At 36.3% G+C, this 17549-nt stretch overlaps 1 long non-coding RNA gene across 4 annotated transcripts in view; it reads right to left on the reverse strand.

Annotated features, from left to right (window-relative positions):
- The window catches only part of LOC118883955, a 138949-nt gene that overhangs the window by 81787 nt on the left and 39613 nt on the right, over window positions 1–17549 (reverse strand). For all 4 annotated transcript variants that reach the window (XR_005017147.1, XR_005017149.1, XR_005017146.1 and 1 more), the window contains one exon: window positions 7273–7370. This is a non-coding gene — a long non-coding RNA (uncharacterized LOC118883955). The remainder of the gene's footprint in view (window positions 1–7272; window positions 7371–17549) is intronic.

Genomic DNA, 17549 nt, shown 5'->3' on the forward strand with positions numbered 1-17549 from the left:
TCTTCCAAAATTAGACACCTTCACGGAAGCCTGAGAACCTTTCCTTTGTCTATGATTACTATCTTTGCAAAGCTTCCTTTAAGATGCAAGTGTGTCTATTTAGAATATGCAATGCTGTAGCAAAACAAGAGAAAAAGGTCTGGATTTCCAAAAGCTGGAGGTTTAGATAATAGAGGGAAAAATGCAGAGTCATACTAAATCATTTTCATTTTCAGCAAACCTTAATTTTTGCTGAAAATTAATTATTTTTCCATAAATATGATCAATTTCTCCATTATTTGACAGGAGAAGTTTTCCGTGGTCTTCTTACATTTAGGGACCACAACATGCATTCCATAGCATTTTGAACTTATGATAGCATTTTAATTTTGCAGTTCTCTGAGTTTGGTAGATTCAACATTATTACCATCATCTGAGTGGTTTGGTAACTGAAATATAGAGAACTGGAGCACGTAGACTCTAAAATGACCCCTAATGATCCCGCCTCCTGGTATCCATACCCTTGTGTAATTTTCTATCCTTTGGACTGTGTTCTGGACTTGGAGGCTTGCCTATTACAAATAGAATACAGCAAAAGTAATGGAATGCCACTTCTGAGATTAGGTTATAAAAGACTTGACCTCCATCTCCCTCTTTCTTTCTCTTTCTCCTCTCTCTGTCTCCCTCCTTCTCCCTCTGACTCTTCTCACTTGCTGAGTCTGATGAAGCAAACAGCCATGTTGTGAGTTGCCCCGTGGAGAAGACACAAGGAATAGCGGGAGTTCTCTGACAAACAGCCAGTGAGAAAAATGATGCCCTCAGTCCAATAACCCGCAGGAAACCGAATCCTGCCAAAATCACATGAGTGAGCTTGGAAGGAGATCTTTCTTCAGCTGACCTTTGAGGTGACTGCAGCCCTGGCACTATCTTCACCGCAGTATCACACGTGACCCTAAGCCAAAGCACCCATCTAAGCCACACACGCATATCTCACGCACAGAAACCATTAACTCATAAATATGTGTTTAGCTTGAAGCTAATACGTTTTAGGGTAGCTTGGTATGCAGCAGTAAGTAACTAATACCAGTAGAGTCAGTGATTTCCCATAGATACCAGCCTGGCTAATGATGTTGCCTTTAGGCAACAAACACGTTTAGCTTATCTCAGTAAGTCAAGAGAAACTCTTATGCCAGCAAATTTAAAAATTATGCAGAAGCAAGAGAAGAAACAAGTGATGCAATGCAACGAAAATTCACTGAGAACCTAATCTTTGAAAGGCCTAGATTAGGTAAACAAGAAAAATGTTCAATATTGAATGGGAAATGCCATAGACTGAATGCTTGTGTACCCCTAAAATTCATATGTTGAAACTTAATCCCCAGTGTGATGGTATTTGAATGTAGGGTCTTTGGGAAGTGATTAGGTCATGAATGAAATTAGTGCCCTTACGAAAAAGAACACAGGGAGCTCCCTTACCCCTTCCACCATATGAGATTATAGTGAAAAGACAGCCTTCTATGAACCAGGAAGCAGGCTCTCACCAGGCACTGAATCTGTCCTTGATCTTGGAATTCCCAACCTGAAGAACTCTAAGAAATAAATTTTTGTTGTTTATAAGCCACCCACTACATGGTATTTTTGTTATAGCTGCCTAAACAGACTAAGACAGGAAGTAATACAGGTAAAGATGAGTTAATAGAGGAAGATTAGATTGAAGGATAGTAATAATGATGCTAATGTTAGTATGACTCGAGGAAGAACATCCCCCCATGTAAAAATTGGGATAGACACCAGTGGGCAGACAGCTTTTGAAACAGGCCTTGTAAGGAAGCCTAGGATTTCAAAAAAGGAAGAAAATTCTGAGTAATGGTTAAAACATGAAAATGTACAGTAGTAAGAAAATGAGGCATATTTAAGTAAGAGTGAGTGAGTGGTTCACACACAGAAGATACTGGGGAATAAATCTGCATCAGTCACATGAGCAAAGGTCCTGAATGCCAGGTCCAGGTCCAAGAAGTCTGCACTTAATTAATTCTGCAAGGATCCAATGAAATTTCCCGGAAAGGAGAAAGCTGAGACCAAATTAGCATCTTAAAAGAATTATTTTGCAACAAAATGAAGGACGGGTCCAGATGGTACAAGGAAAAATGTGAAAGACTTTGAAATGGACCAAAAATGTTATTGGGTGACTTTAATCCTAAGCTACAGGTGTTGAGAGCAGGAGTCAGGTGTACTAGGACCACAGGCCAAATCAGGCCAGTGGTCTGTTTTTGAACAGTATTGGAGCTGTGAATGGTTTTTATATTTTTTGAAAGGTTATAAAACAAAACAGAACAAAGCCAAGGTGAATATGTGACAAGAACCGTATGTGGACCACAGAGCCTAAAATATTTACTATCCGGTCCCTTAGAGAAAAAATTTGCTAACCTCTGTTCTAAAGAACATTCTTCCAGGTTCTGAATCTAAGGGATTTGCACTTTTCTTGGTCTTTTGAGCTATTTTAGAATTCTGTAAATTGTAGATAACTGATAGCACTGCAAATGGCTCTTGTCGGTTAGCGTGCAAAACAGTCCTGTCTGATGGAGAGACATTTCATTTCTCCTCCCTAACCCCACCTGCCCGCCCCATCCCTATGAAAAAGAGTTGGTTTTGCTTCCGTCTATAAAATCATTTCATGGCCTCTATCTCTGCTCTTTGATTTATTTTTTGAACTGGTTGTTGACATCTAACTGGTTACCTCATAAATTCATGAGTTAAATAAAATCTTTGACATGTGCTGATCTTATGATTTTTATGAGAGTCAGGATTTGGCCTTTTTATAAATGCATATTTTAACAATAGGAAAAGAAAAAGATGATAAATTAGAGATGATCAAAGCTGTCTCTAAGACTTACGTATGTTCCAGTGTATCATTAAACACCATGGAGTTCTGGGTGTCTCTGGTTATTAAGTTCAGCAATTCCCCAAGTATATATGGAGGTTAGAGACTAAGCAGGCACATCAGCCCGCTATTGATCCTAAGGATGTTCTGGGTGTTAAGATGAGGACCAAACCAAGCAAAGTCCAACAGAGCAGCATCACTCCTACTGGATAGTCACCCAATGAGGGTCTAGATGAAGGGAAAACCCCATCCAGTAAAAATAATGGCATAAAACCTCAATGTGGCAAGGAGAGGCACAGTATGGGAGTCAAATCTTGTACCTGAGCCCTGAGCGTGTCAGCAATGCCCCCTCACAGTGGGTTCTTTTCCAAGTCTCCCCAGAGGGCAAATATTGGTCTCTTCTTCTGGAAAGCCCTCTTTTCTCTCCTCTCTCATCCTCTAATCTCCTTCTTAGACTAGGACATGACTTCCTCCCTCAAATGTTTTACTTTCCTTCTTGCTTTTTCAAGCACTCTTCTTCCTCCCTTCTAACTGCTATGCAAAAATCCTCTCCACTAGTTCTTTCTTGATTGACTCTGATGGTCCATTAGAACCAATTCAGCAAATAACTATTTATCTTTGCTTTACAGCAAGAAGGGTTTAATCCTGAAACTCTGAGTGAGTTGATATTTGTGTGTTTGGGGATGGTGGTAGTGAGATATTTAAATTCTAAAAGGTGGAAGTTCGTTTTTCCTATTAGAAAAAATCTGAATTAACTTACACTTCCACAAGGGTAATGGCAATGAATATGGGGAAAATAAGGTGGATAAAGAAGGTGTTATGTAGGTAGAATATTCATAAATTGGCATTTTATGGAATATAGAGGATGAAACTTAAGAATTGTTATAAAAGGTATTCCAGTATGTCAAGGGTGGTCCATTGGTAATGATGTTAACAGTTATGGGGAATTCAGGTCAAGGAATTGGTTTGGGAGGTTGTTGGGGGGATTATGATGTGACTTTTCTCAATATAAAGGGCAATTATAGTTGTAATAGTCATTACAGAAAAATTCAACCTAGTGACTAGGCCTTGGAGAATGAATAGTGTAAAAGTAATTCCTGTCTATACCACAGATAAATCATATGGTTTGGGTACTTATTTTGTCTTTTTAACCTAATTCTAGAGTACTTTTCCATGACCTCATAGAAGTTTTCCATGACCTCATAGAACTTTTCTATTATTTTATCCCTGGATTTGAAGAAGAAGTACAACAACAAAAACTGTCTGTTCTTATACTTACTATGTTTGGAATGCAATTATGGGATATTCCCTATTTTTAAAAAGCTTCCCCATATAGCAAAATATGATTATGATCTTCTATTAATCTCTGAAAACTATAATACCATCATTAATCTTTATCAACTGAGTCCATGGATTTTACATCTCTGCAAGATCAGTCAGAAATTCAAGAAGATTTTTATCAGTGGCAACTAACATCTGGAATGGAATAAGTCATATTTCATTTACTTTATCAGACTAAGTTTATATTTTACTATTTTGATTCACACATTGAAAAGAGACAAGACCTCATGATTTCTAAGTAATTTTTCTATATACGTGGTTTTGTTTTTTTGTTGTTGTTGTTTCTTTCCATCTGGTCAGAAACGGGTGTTCAGAGTCCTAAATTTTCCAATACCTCCAAAAATAAATAAGTTAAAAAAAAAATCAAGCCCATTTAAAAGCCTGATTCTATGTAGTTTAATGTGTAAAAAATGTTTCAAAGTCAAACATTCTTTACTTCCCCATTTTCCCTCATTATTTTGTACAAAATACAACTTCATTTGTAAAAGAGAGGTATTACATTTTTTGAGAAAATGGATTGTATTCTGAGCCTTGACAAATCTATGGAAATCAACACTCAGTCAAATGAATAATATGAATCCTAGTTTCAGGACTTGCTTTAGGCAAAATATGTCATATAGACAATCTTCTCTTGCCTCCCCTGGAGACCAGGGTGAGAATCTGACAGAGTAGAAACCAGAAAACACATTACCCTCAAACTGAAATATTGTTTAGGCCCCAGACATTTCCTATTCACTTTAAGAAAACTAAGACCCACATACCACATGACAGTTAGTTCCTTCCAAATAAATTTGTTTTTGTACAGATCCAGTGGTGAAAAAAAAGATTAATCTTCAAGTAAAATACCAAGAAAAAGCATAAGTGTGTTTTTATCTACCTGTTCTAATGAATTAAACATTCTTTTTTGAGGTAAAACAAAGGCTTAACTGCTTTTGAATGTCCTAGAGCTAGTATAGTGACGTACACTCAAATTTTTTTCCACAGAACTGATTTACTAGAGTCCTTCAGCATGACCAAGAGCCCACTCCAAACTAAATCATTTCACTACTGTCAAAACTAGAATTTACCAAACAGTATTTAAAATGCAACACAGTATTCACAATGAATCCTTAACGAGTTATTATACTTTTTTTTTTTAACAAAAACTTTGTACACTGAGGCAAAGTACTGAGGATCTCTTAGAGGTGTTACATGCAATTAATCATAAAGATTTTTTTCTGGGAAAATAAATCTACGTAGATTTTTAAATTACAGTATTAGGAGTCTTTTTATCATGTGCATGGTAATTAAAATTTATAAGTAGAACACACAAATCTTTTATATACTAAATCTTTCTACTTCACATGTAGGTACACAGATCAATGCCTTCTAAATTTTTATGCTGGCAAATTTTCACTAACCCTGCTGAATTCCCTCACCTATACAAAATAATTTTTTATACTCCAGGGACAACTACTGTAGTGTATCAGAGGAATTCCTTACCTCCAAATCAAACTTAGATTAAGCATGGGGTTTAAATTATCTGCAGTTATTTAATACGGCCTGACATTATCAAAATGGTTTAAGGAACATATTTTAATCTACAATTTATCTCCCTTTTTGAAAAAATTCTTCTGGTTACTCAGGCAAATAAAAACGTCTAATTTACTTAAGAAATGATTATCTCTTAGGGATAAGATTTGTAAATACAAACATTTTGAGATTACAGAAATTGTAGACATTTGTTTGTGAGAGAGGATTGTTGGGAGAACAGAAAAAGCATGAACTTTGGTTTGAGAACACTATTCAAATTTGAGCTCTGTCATTACTGGCAATTGATCGCCCTGAGTCTCAATGTTCTCATCTGTCAAATGGGACAATAATATAGACTTTGCAGATTTGATAGGCTTAAAAGAGCTGGGCAGTAAAGGAACAAGCACATGCTATTCAATGAATAATGATTCCTTTTTTGTCAATACCTATACCAGGAAAATTTGACAAGAAATGACTTAGATCCACATACTTTTATTTGAGAGAAAGATTTCTTCTGGTTTCTGACTTAAATTCTTGGGAATACAATAATTTATCAGTAGGGCTGGGAACATTCTAACTTTGTTTGTTTCATTATTTTTGTTTAGACAAACTCTAATTACAAAATTCTGATGCATTCAAGTCCAGTCATCTTGTATTGCCTGACACCGGCCGGCATGGCCCAAGACAAATCCGCTTACCAAATAAATAATTCTAAGCAAATGAACCTGGCTGTGAGTCAACAGTCATCAGTTACTGTAACAGCAAAGGCTAGAATTATAAGCTCACCTCTCACAACTCCCTACAACTATGGGTAGAAAAAAAAAGTCAAACAACCCTATGATTTGACATGCCAGAATTAATATACATAACCACATATCCCCAACTTCTCTGACATAAACAGTCACTAAGTTTAGTTGAGTTACAAATAGAGAGGCATAATGTGAGTTAGCAGAGAAATCACTGTGCCAAAAGGCCAAAGACTGGGTTTTCAACCCATCCTCCAGCTCCTAGAGTCTGGATATGTCATTCAGAGTCTTTACTTTGCAATTTCTTTATACAATACCAACAATGCTACCTGCCCTGTCTATCTTACACAGTTATTAAGAAGATAAAGCATGAAAACGCTTTTAAAGTTCCAAATTGCTAAACAGAAATGTACAGCAGTTGATTTCAGTGAACTCAGTGAAAATTTACTATAGAAAATATGTGCATCTATTTTCCTTCTACAAGAAAGAACAATATGATACTTGGCCTACATGGCCCAAATACCAGAAAGAACTCTATTTTGCCAAAAAGACAAATTTGCATAGGAATAAAATGAATATCTCCTTGTATGCATTGCCTAGTGAATTTATGCTTTAGAATAAACATGTTTAATCACAATGAAAGTAAGAATAAGGCAAAATAAACCTGTTTGAAAAAGAGCATAAGGTTTGCTACCAAAAAAGAATAAAGCACAAAATGAACCAAAACTGAAACAAATTTTGCCTTTTGCCAGGGACTGACTCTGGTTATTAGCACATCAAATCAGGAATATTTGATTCTCGAAAAGTACTCACCATAGTTTGCCTTGCCAGCAGTATCTCGGCTTTAGCTACACAGTTTTAGGTATGATCATCCAGACCATTTTGCTAGTAGCAAAATCAAAGACTTGATGCTGACAAAAAAAAAAAAAAAAAAGCTTAAACTTCGAAATCTGAGAAGCATTATACCTAAGAGTGAATTTATAACAATGTATTCATCCCATAAATGTAGACATTCTGTAACTATACTTCTCAAATTGAAGAATAGCACTGTTAAAGGGAAAAACCACAGACCTAAAATGGTGTCACTTGTGCTAAAGCCCATGATGCCAAACCTAGATTTAATACCTTACCCAACTGTAGTTTCGACCTTCACCAGAAATGTAATCTTAATTAACCAATCTGGAATTTTCTGGGCAGCACCAGTAAGGTAATCTGTCACATGGGCCCTCTCTATCTCCCCCCAGAGGAAGAAGAGGCGATCTGCATGATAAAACGCTTGCCCTTGGGTTCCCCTGAAAAGATTTCTTGCCCAAAATAACTTCTTTTTTTTGTAATAGTGACTTCCTGCCCCACCCTCCTTTCTATAAATTCATTTTGTATAACCCCTCAGAGCTTGCTTCTAGTTGTTAGATGGAATGCTGCCTGATTCATAAATCATTGAATAAAGTTAATTAGATCTTCAAATTTATTCAGTAGAATTTTGTTTTTTAACATCACTAATAGCTGTCCAGGAATAAATTTGATTTATAGTAAGGGAACTTTAAAAAGACATCCATTTCTACCCAAATTTACATCCAGTAAATTATTTCTTAGTTTCTCATATAGGCTAAATATAATAAAAGTAATTTTCCATAATTGAGTCCTTATATAAAGAGAATCTAAAAAAAAAGAGTAGCCTTTAAATGTCTATAAATAAAAGCCAGATCTCAGAGTATATTTAGGAAATTGAGAGAAAGGAAGAAGCTAAAATTTTTTGATCATTTGCTATGTGCCTGGCGCACTGCTTTGGATTTGGTAAACATTTCATCATTTCATTTAACCCTACCCCATGCCCCCCCACCAAAAAAAAAAAACAAAAACTCTACAATCAACAAAGATCAGTAGTTGCCAAGGTTGTGGTTAGATGGAGGGATGAATAGGCAGAGCACAGAGGATTTTTAGGGCAATGAAAACACCCCGTGTGATGCTACAGTAATAGATATACGTCATTATACATTTGTCCGATACCATAGATTGTACAACACCAAGAGCAAACCCTAAGGTAAACTATTGTCGACCAAGAAGAAACACAGAAGGCTACAAGTAAGAAAAGAGTTTACTGTGGGGTCTTAGGAATTGCACTTTGGGAGACACAGATTCTGGTAAAACCAAAAGAGTGTTCCAGGGAAGAGAAAGAGTATTTTGTAAAAATAAGTATGAAACATATTAGAACTTACAAGACTCAGCAAAACCAATGTTTTACTCTGTGAAAATTCACAGCCTTAATAAATAGTATTACTAAAAGTGAAAATATTAATATGACAGTAGATATCCCCATCTTAGTAGAAACATTTTTGAAGCTTTACCATTAAACATGATGCTGTCTCCTGATTTGGTGTATGTTTGCTCTGTTTCACTTCCATCACAACTGGATGTACTGCAATACAATTCTAACCCTAACTACCAGGAGTTAGCATCAGACCCCACAAGTTTAAGGGCTTAACCCTTCTCAGGACTGTGCTTGCATCAGATGCCAGCTGCGTTTTAGGGGGTTGCCAGGCAACCTGGACTTCCAACTAACTGACTGTAAGTTGGAGGGTTCCCATAACCCCCTCAGCTTTGGTAACTCACTAGAATGACTCACAGAATTCAGGAGAGTTCTATACTTAGAATTACAGCTTTGTTAAAAAGGATACTCATAGGGTGAAGTACTGGAAGGGAGTGCAGAGTCCCCATGCCACCTCCACATCGAGTCAGGGCATGTCACCCTCCAGGCACATTAATGTACTCTCCAGTCAGGAAGTTCCACAGAGCTTCTAATCAGGGTTTCATAACTTAGGCATGAATGATTAAGTCACTGACCATGTGATTGAACTCAATCTCCAGCCCCTCTCTGCTTCCTACATGTCAGGCTACCTCAAAGTCCCCAACCCTTTAATCATGTGCCTGGTCTTTTGGGGACCAGACCCCATCCTGAAGCTACCTAGGGACCCACGATGAGTCACTCCATTAGCATAACAAAGACATTCCTATCACTTAGGCAATTCCAAGGGTTTTTGCAGCTCTGTGCCAGGAACCTCAGACAAAAGACCAGATACATTCCTTCTTTGTCTGTTTACTTTATTGATATACCACAATGTTTGATCATGTTAAGGAAGTTTCCCATATGAACCAATCAAGGTCACAGAAGGAAACAGATGGCATATTGAAATTAGGGTAATTTTATTTTAACAAAGGGACTATTTATTAAGGTGAGGCTGGAGTATCAAGGAACCTCAAAGCCTATTTCAATAAAACTGGGATTATTCCAAGGATAGAAGGGACAAGGAATTGAAGCACTGTCCAGAACTCAGAGGGAGAAAGTCATATAGAAAAGCCAACTTCGGGGTAGCAGGGACATTTTTCTGAGGCACACAATTAGCTGGACGCATTGCTTCAGAGAGGAAAACAGGAACTAAATACTCTGACCTCAATCTCTTCTCACTCCATGAGCTCCTCCTGAACCCAGCTAGACCCCAGAGACTGAAACAGTCCTTTGATGGAATCCATACAGGCCAGCCTCCTGGGGCACAGAGCAGAGTGAAGAATGATCTGGAAGAGCAATTATAATATATCCAGCACACCATGAAGAATGGGTGTAGAGTTTTATATAAAGCTATCTCAATATCCAGGGACAATGATCTTTTGGATTCACATTTGGTCTATTAATACGGTCAAAGCTGCCTAAAACTGAACCATCCTTAGATTTCTGGAAAGAAGCCCACTTGGTAATGATGTATTGTTTTTTCATGTGCTGCTGGATGCTACTAGGTAACTTTAAGATTTTTGCATCAATATGTGTAAAAAAAAAAAACTTTGCATTTTTCTTATTGTTTCTAATACCTTCTATTTGCATAAATGAGGACTCATTAAAGTGTTTCCCAAACATGAATACAAAAAATATCAAAGAGGTGTAAACCCTAGTGTCCACCTTTAGCCATATAAAGAACCAAATCCTGGAAGCTTTTAAAACTCAGATTTTCCTTCCCCACCAACCATCCCTTTATGGGAAATGGTAAAGGGAGAGAGAGATTCTATAGGGACCACGGCTTTTTAAAATCATTCTCCTTACACTTAAACACTTAATAATAAGGACCATTTAATAAGTAAATGGACAATGACATATACTGATATAAAACCAGTTAAAATAGTGCAGCCTATTTCTCACGTAAAACCACTGCCATGTATACTTCTTCATTCTCTTTAAATGTACTTGCCCACCCTTTACTTTGGTGCATTATCAGGAATGTTAAAAAATACAACTAGCTTATAGATCAACATCAACTCTCTTAAATGTTCTGAGACTCTTCTTCCAAAAGACATGCACACACAGCAAAAGCCTAGGTGCTTATAATTCACTATAGTTCAAATGCCAGGCTATATATTCTTGGTGTTAGTCAAACACCATGGAAATATTTAATGGTAAAGATAAACCAAGCATTTCTAGCCAGTCACTTTCAACTGAGATCAATACAGTGTAATGATGATTTAAGATGCTTCTGAGTTTAACTTAAGTAATTTTCCCTTCTCTCCTCTGAGATTGTAAATCTGACTAATTGCTTTACACTCTCTAGAACTGCTTCTTCTTGCTAAGCATAATTGCTATGTCTGGATTCTCCTATGCCCCAAGTAATTTTATGGAGGGCTTGCCTACTGATCTCATTATACTTCCAACTCTGATGCATCAGGTTCCATGCTGTTATTTACCTACGTCAGTATACTTGATAAATTAAATCCAGGCCTTGTTAAATTTACCCCTTTAAGGCACAAATATCACAACTTAATATGGATTAAATTCAACCAATGGGCATTTTGCTTCCTCCACCATGGAATATACATTAGTTGATTTCAGTTTCACCACTGAAACACCAATACCAATAATCAGGCTATTTGTGAAATAGACAATTGGGGAAAAAAGCATTCTAGAATAATTTTTGAAGTGAAAAAGTAAAAATAGTCTACCATGGCTTAATCAGCTCCTAATTATAAAAGTGTAACACATGGCAGATAAAAAGGAACACAAGAAGGATCCGAGGAGTGAAGAAGTAAAGAATAATTGCCACGCAGAGCTAACATCCAATTGTAAAGCCAGTTATTTTGATACCACAAAAGTCTGCCCTTTTAAATTCAGCCCTAATGAAGAAAGTCTGTTTTTTCACTTAGACCACATTATTTCAGTCCCGTTAAGAAAATCAATTAAATTTGATAAACTTGGGAATTCCCTGGTGGCGCAGTGGCTAAGAAACCGCCTGCCAATGCAGGGGACACGGGTTTGAGCCCAGGTCCGGGAAGATCCCACGTGCCGTGGAGCAACTAAGCCCGCGCGTCACAACAACTGGGCCTGCGCTCTAGAGCCCGCAAGCCACAACTACTGAGCCCGCGTGCCGCAACTACTGACGCCCACGTGCCTAGAGCCCGTGCTCCGCAACAAGAGAAGCCACCGCAATGAGAAGCCCGCACACCGCAACGAAGTGTAGCCCCATCTCGCCACAACTAGAGAAAGCCCACACACACCAACGAAGACCCAACGCAGCCAAATAAATAAATTAATTAAGTAAAAATAAATAAATAAATAAAAATTTAAAAATACAAAATAAAAACAAGTAAATCAAAAATCCACCCAAACTTAGCGGGAAGACATTAGTCAGGTGTGTGTGTGTGTGTGTGTGTGTGTGTCTGTGTGTGTGTATTGTTTGGCAAGTGGGATTGATAGCACAGTTAACAGTCTTACTAAATCTCACCATTGGCCCCAATTCTTCACACTTCCCTGTATCTACACCCTTTGCTTAAGGAGTTTGCAATTCTTCTAAAAGTGGTGTATATTCACCTGCCCCTTACATTTGAGCTTGGCCACGTAACTTGCTTTACCTAATGCCATATGAGTAGAAGGGACAGTGTGCCAGTTCCAAGACTAGACCTTACGATAACTCATGTCTTTTCTCTTCTTCTCTTGTGCCTCTGCCATTTCCGTGTGAAAAACATGCTCTAACTAGCCAACTGTTCCAAGGGAAATGAAAGACATGTGAGCAGAGCCACCCCAGACAACCTACAGACCAGTGTTTAGAAGCAAAATTACTCAAGCTGTTCCAGCCCAAAAAAGAGCTGCTCACCTGAGCCAGCCTAAATCAGCCAAGCCTACTGACCCACAGATCTTTGCCAATAGCTGATTGCTGTTTTAAGTGATCAAGTGTTGGGGTAGTTTGTTACATAGCATTATTGGTGTATAACTCAGTATACACTGAGCAAAGCTGTTAGGGAAAAGTCCGTCTCTCTCTCATAAAGCTTCTCAAAATACACTATATACTTTCCCTTACATGTGCTAATTTAAACCTCTTAACAGCTTTACTACTGAAAGTGTCTATCTACCTAACTGGTGACTCTATACCAGAGAAGAAAGGGTTGATAAAGTTGTTCTGTAATGGAAAAATGTCAATTTTTAAAACCATGAAAGGCCAAAGAGAACATAAAATTGTTATTATAAATATATAGAATTAATTATCAGTAAGATATTCTAAACAGCTATCTTTAATTGTACAAAAATATTGCTATCAAACAGGTTTTAAGGATATGAAGCTTGTTGTTGTTATGATACACATTTATCATTGTCATGCTTTCTTGGTGGATTGACCCTTTTATCATGTAAAGTTCCTCTCTGTCTCTGGAAATTTTCTTTGCTCTGAAGTCTATTTTATCTGATATTAATAGAGCCACTCCTGCTTTCTTTTGATTAATGTTTACATGATATATATTTTCCCATTGTTTTACATTCGATTTACCTATCTCATTATATTTGAAGAGAATTTCTTGCAGATAAAATATAGTTTGATAATTTTTTACTTACTCTGTCAAATTCTGTTTTTTAACGTGTATTTAGACCATTTATATTAAGTGAAATTATTGATACGTTAGGGTTTATTATTCCATTTTGTTTTATTTTTTGATTTTGTTTATTTTCTCTCTTTTCTTTTTCCTGCCTTCCTGTGTCTTACCTGAACATATTTTAGAATTCCACGTTGATTTATCTATAGTGTTTTTTAACGTATCTGCCACATTCTTTTTAACAGCTGCATAAAAATTCCATTGTATGGATGAACCTTAATTTATTTATCAGCTCCTGGTTCATTCATTCTTCACAAACATAGCCTCTTTGAATTGATCTGATATTTCTAACTCTAGACCTTTTTCAACTATGATACTCACTATATCAAAGAGTTTTTTTCTAAAATAGTATTTACAGCTTATTTTTACCAATTAAGAGTAGTGATATTATTGAAAAAGTTACCACCCCCTTGGGCCTCATTTTCTCGTGTGCAACATAACATGTACAAATACATGTGTATTTTCTCAGGCTATACTGGTTGTAAAATCAAAATAAAATAATATTAATAGAATACAGATTGTTTTGTCCCTGACAACAGCCTCTATAATGGGACTTCTGAAACACTCCCCACACACATTTTTCTCAGTGGCCCTGAGCATACCTCTTGTGTCCTTTAACACAGCCCTATCTACAATATTGTGGTGGAACTATTTTTGCCTTGCATTTTAGCTCAAGTTTCCTGAATTGATGTGGCAGATATATCTGATGCCCACTGGGCGATTTAAAGGAGTCTTAATACTGCTAGTGCAATTTCTCCTAAAGAGATTTTTCTGTGCAATGTTATCACACTGTGTTGGAGATTTTTTGGTATTAGAAATAGAATTACTATGTTCTGGTTGAGGAATTGGTTTTATGTTTTTAAGGATATCTATGGAGTACAAAATTCAGCAGACACTTTTTTGTTACCAATCTCACTTGAAAAGTATAGACCTCAAATGGTTTATGATTCACCAATTAATCAATTTATCATAGTTTCTATATCTTAAACTATGTGTTGGATGGTCACAATTAAAATTTCCCATACCGTTGTTTTTATTCAATATAGCAGGCCTATGAGAATCAGATACATAATTGGCCAAATCAATCAATTAGTCAGCAATCATCAGCTAAGATAGTTAGAAAATATTGACTCATTCAAATAGCAGTGGATTCAATGGTCCTGTATTACAGTTTGACTCTATCATCAAAAAAGCAGCAGATGCATTATTACATTTCCTTTAAATTGGTGAGAAGTCAGTATTCAAACCATTAAATAAGGTGTTAACACTCTAACTCAAAATTCTTCAGCTTTAGGGCATTGAATTGATTCTTCTAACAGTGTAAAAGATTTTTTCCAGATAATTTTCTATTCCATTACCATATGTGATGCACAAGAGTACAGCTACACATCAAGTTTTGGGCTGATAGGTTTTTTACTGAGTACTTACAGAGAATATTATCCTAGGTTGTAAGGATCAGCACATCATGCAGATCTTTTCGAACTTATCATTATGACTTTTCCTGCAAGAGGCACAACCATTTTAACGTTGAGAAAACCTGAGCAAATGGTGACCTTTTGACTCAGAGGATCAGCAGTCAAATTCAGACTTCTTAACTAAGAACTCCATTGTGCCATGCATTTCCCATACAGCCTAGCCAGGTTGTCTTTACTGGTCCAGTCTGAGAGAACAAGGAGTCTCCCACAAACTTACGTTTTACGGCAATTTGCATTAACATAATGCCTGGCAGGAAGAAATAGCAGCTTTGTAGTGACATATTTTATTATTTATTGGTTGAAAAGCAGTCATACAATGTGCAGGTAACATTTCACTTTAGACATCGTTCAGGCTTTCTTATAATGGTTACATGGGTCAGCTCCAGGATGGAGTCAGACAGTCTGGTTTAAAATTCTGCCTTGGTAAGTTTTAGGTGTTTGAACTTAGACAAGTTCCTTATTTATTAGACCTCAGTTTCTTCACCTGTAAAATGGGGCCAATTTTTTGCTTGTTTGTTTGAGTTCATTTATTTTGGTCCCAGTCTTTTATATTAGAAGTTTTCCTTGGAAATCTGATGACTGCTACCTGAATTCATGTTTATGAGGTACGTAGGGGTGGGGGGCGGTTATTGAGTGGTGAACTTCAAAAGGGGGTGAAAAGACAGGGAGCTGAACTTTTCATTGAGGGAAACTCTAATGTCAGCACCTGTATTGTTTCTTGGGCTTAGTTCCCTAAAAAGGAATCCTCTGATTTTCTGCCTGGGAGGGTATAAATCTGGTTCTCAGAATCTGAGGAGTGCAGTCGGTGAAGGAGGCCCCTGATAAGCAGTTCACCAAGTCAGCATCAGTCCCCTTCTTTATAGGACAGGACCTTATCCCCACAATCAGCTGTGCCAACCTCTACAGAAAGTCAACTCTAGTTTTGATACCAACCCTCACATACTTGAGAAATGACTAAATAAGATATTTTGCATAAAGAATGTAGTAGAATTCTTAGCACTTAGTTGGGGCACAATAAAGTTAAATATTATAATTGTTATTATATCTATAAACTGATATACTGTCAGACTTGCTAGTACACTTGCACAATAATTGCACCAGAACATGTGCTTAAAGATTACTTGAAGAATGAGAAGAGAAAAAGAAAACTATTCTAGTGCTAAAAGTTATGCAAGATCTCTTGTTTTATTTCCTTGGGTATTGACGTTATACAAATATAATACTCAAGAGTCCACATCATCTATGAAAGAATACAGAACAGTCATTCCAAAATAGACTGGTAATTCTAGGAAGTGAATCTGTACAATAAATACTAAAGGAAGCTTTAGAAACAAACATTTAAATCTTCATTCTCGAGTTAACAGTTTTTTCCAGAAGTGCATCTTTTTATTTTAGTCTTTAAAATAGAATGTACCTTACTAAATGTGCTTTATTTCTACACTCTACATGCCATTATATTTGCTTACTGAGACATTTCTTGGGTTTGAGAAATAAAACATACACATTGCTTTCCAGAGTTCAAAACCACGTTGTCATATATACACTACCAAATGTAAAATAGATAGCTAGTGGGAAGCAGCCGCATAGCACAGGGAGATCAGCTCTGTGCTTTGTGACCACCTAGAGGGGTGGGATGGGGAGGGTGGGAGGGAGGGAGATGCAAGAGGGAAGAGATATGGGAACATATGTATATGTATAACTGATTCACTTTGTTATAAAGCAGAAACTAACACACCATTGTAAAGCAATTATACTTCAATAAAGATGTTTAAAAAAAAAACAAAAAAAAAAACCACGTTGTCTCTTTAAATTAACACCCATTTCTCCAGCAGAGGGAGCAAATAAGTTTTTGCATTTTCATTTCTACCAAATAGAACTTCTGTGAATTCCAATGTGCTATCGGATAAAATGTGTTGAATAAGAGGCTATACTGAAGAACAAATTTGTAATGAAAATGTATCAAGTAATCTCGATAGCATATATTAAATGCTTATAAAACACTTGTGTGTAAATCCTAAGATTTCATTTTTCTAGAAGCACTACATCTGTGAAAATTTAATTCAAAACATTAGCCAAACAAAGAAAAAATGTTTTTAAGCTCTTCAAATACTAAAGTATACGTAGTGCATTTTTAACAGTAATCTGTTCTAGAGTTGTTTGGTTTTGTGGGGTTTTTTAAACCTGCCTTTTAGAAAGCTAGTAGTAGTACAAACATGCCAAATAAACAATGGAAAAAATCGTTACACATTCTGAGATAAGCTGTCTGTGAATTAATTGTGTAATATGAAATTCACATTGGAATATCATGATCTAATTATTTAGACCTCAAAATCACAATTTTTATGTTGTGATTTCTCATATTTAATATCAAATCATTTGAATAATTTTAAATGGCTTAAAATTTTGATTTAATAAAATAAAAATTCTTTAGTGAGTTTTTAAAATCCTATCTTACCTAGTTTTTCTTTCATAGTCTTAGAAATAATAAATTAATAGTCTTTCAAATGAATGACTATTCATTCTGAGCAATCCTAATAAGACCCAAAATTTTATTATAGACTTTGAGCAAGGAGAACATTTTTTATGTGTACCTATTGCATTTAGCATTCATGAATTCTTAATATGTGTCCTGGAACTAGGACTGATAGGTTGGATTTCTTGAGTCAACTGATCCATGTATTTTATATATATATATATAAAATCATTTACAAATCATTT

This window comes from Balaenoptera musculus, chromosome 18 (assembly GCF_009873245.2).
Source record: "Balaenoptera musculus isolate JJ_BM4_2016_0621 chromosome 18, mBalMus1.pri.v3, whole genome shotgun sequence".
Lineage (NCBI taxonomy): Eukaryota > Metazoa > Chordata > Mammalia > Artiodactyla > Balaenopteridae > Balaenoptera > Balaenoptera musculus.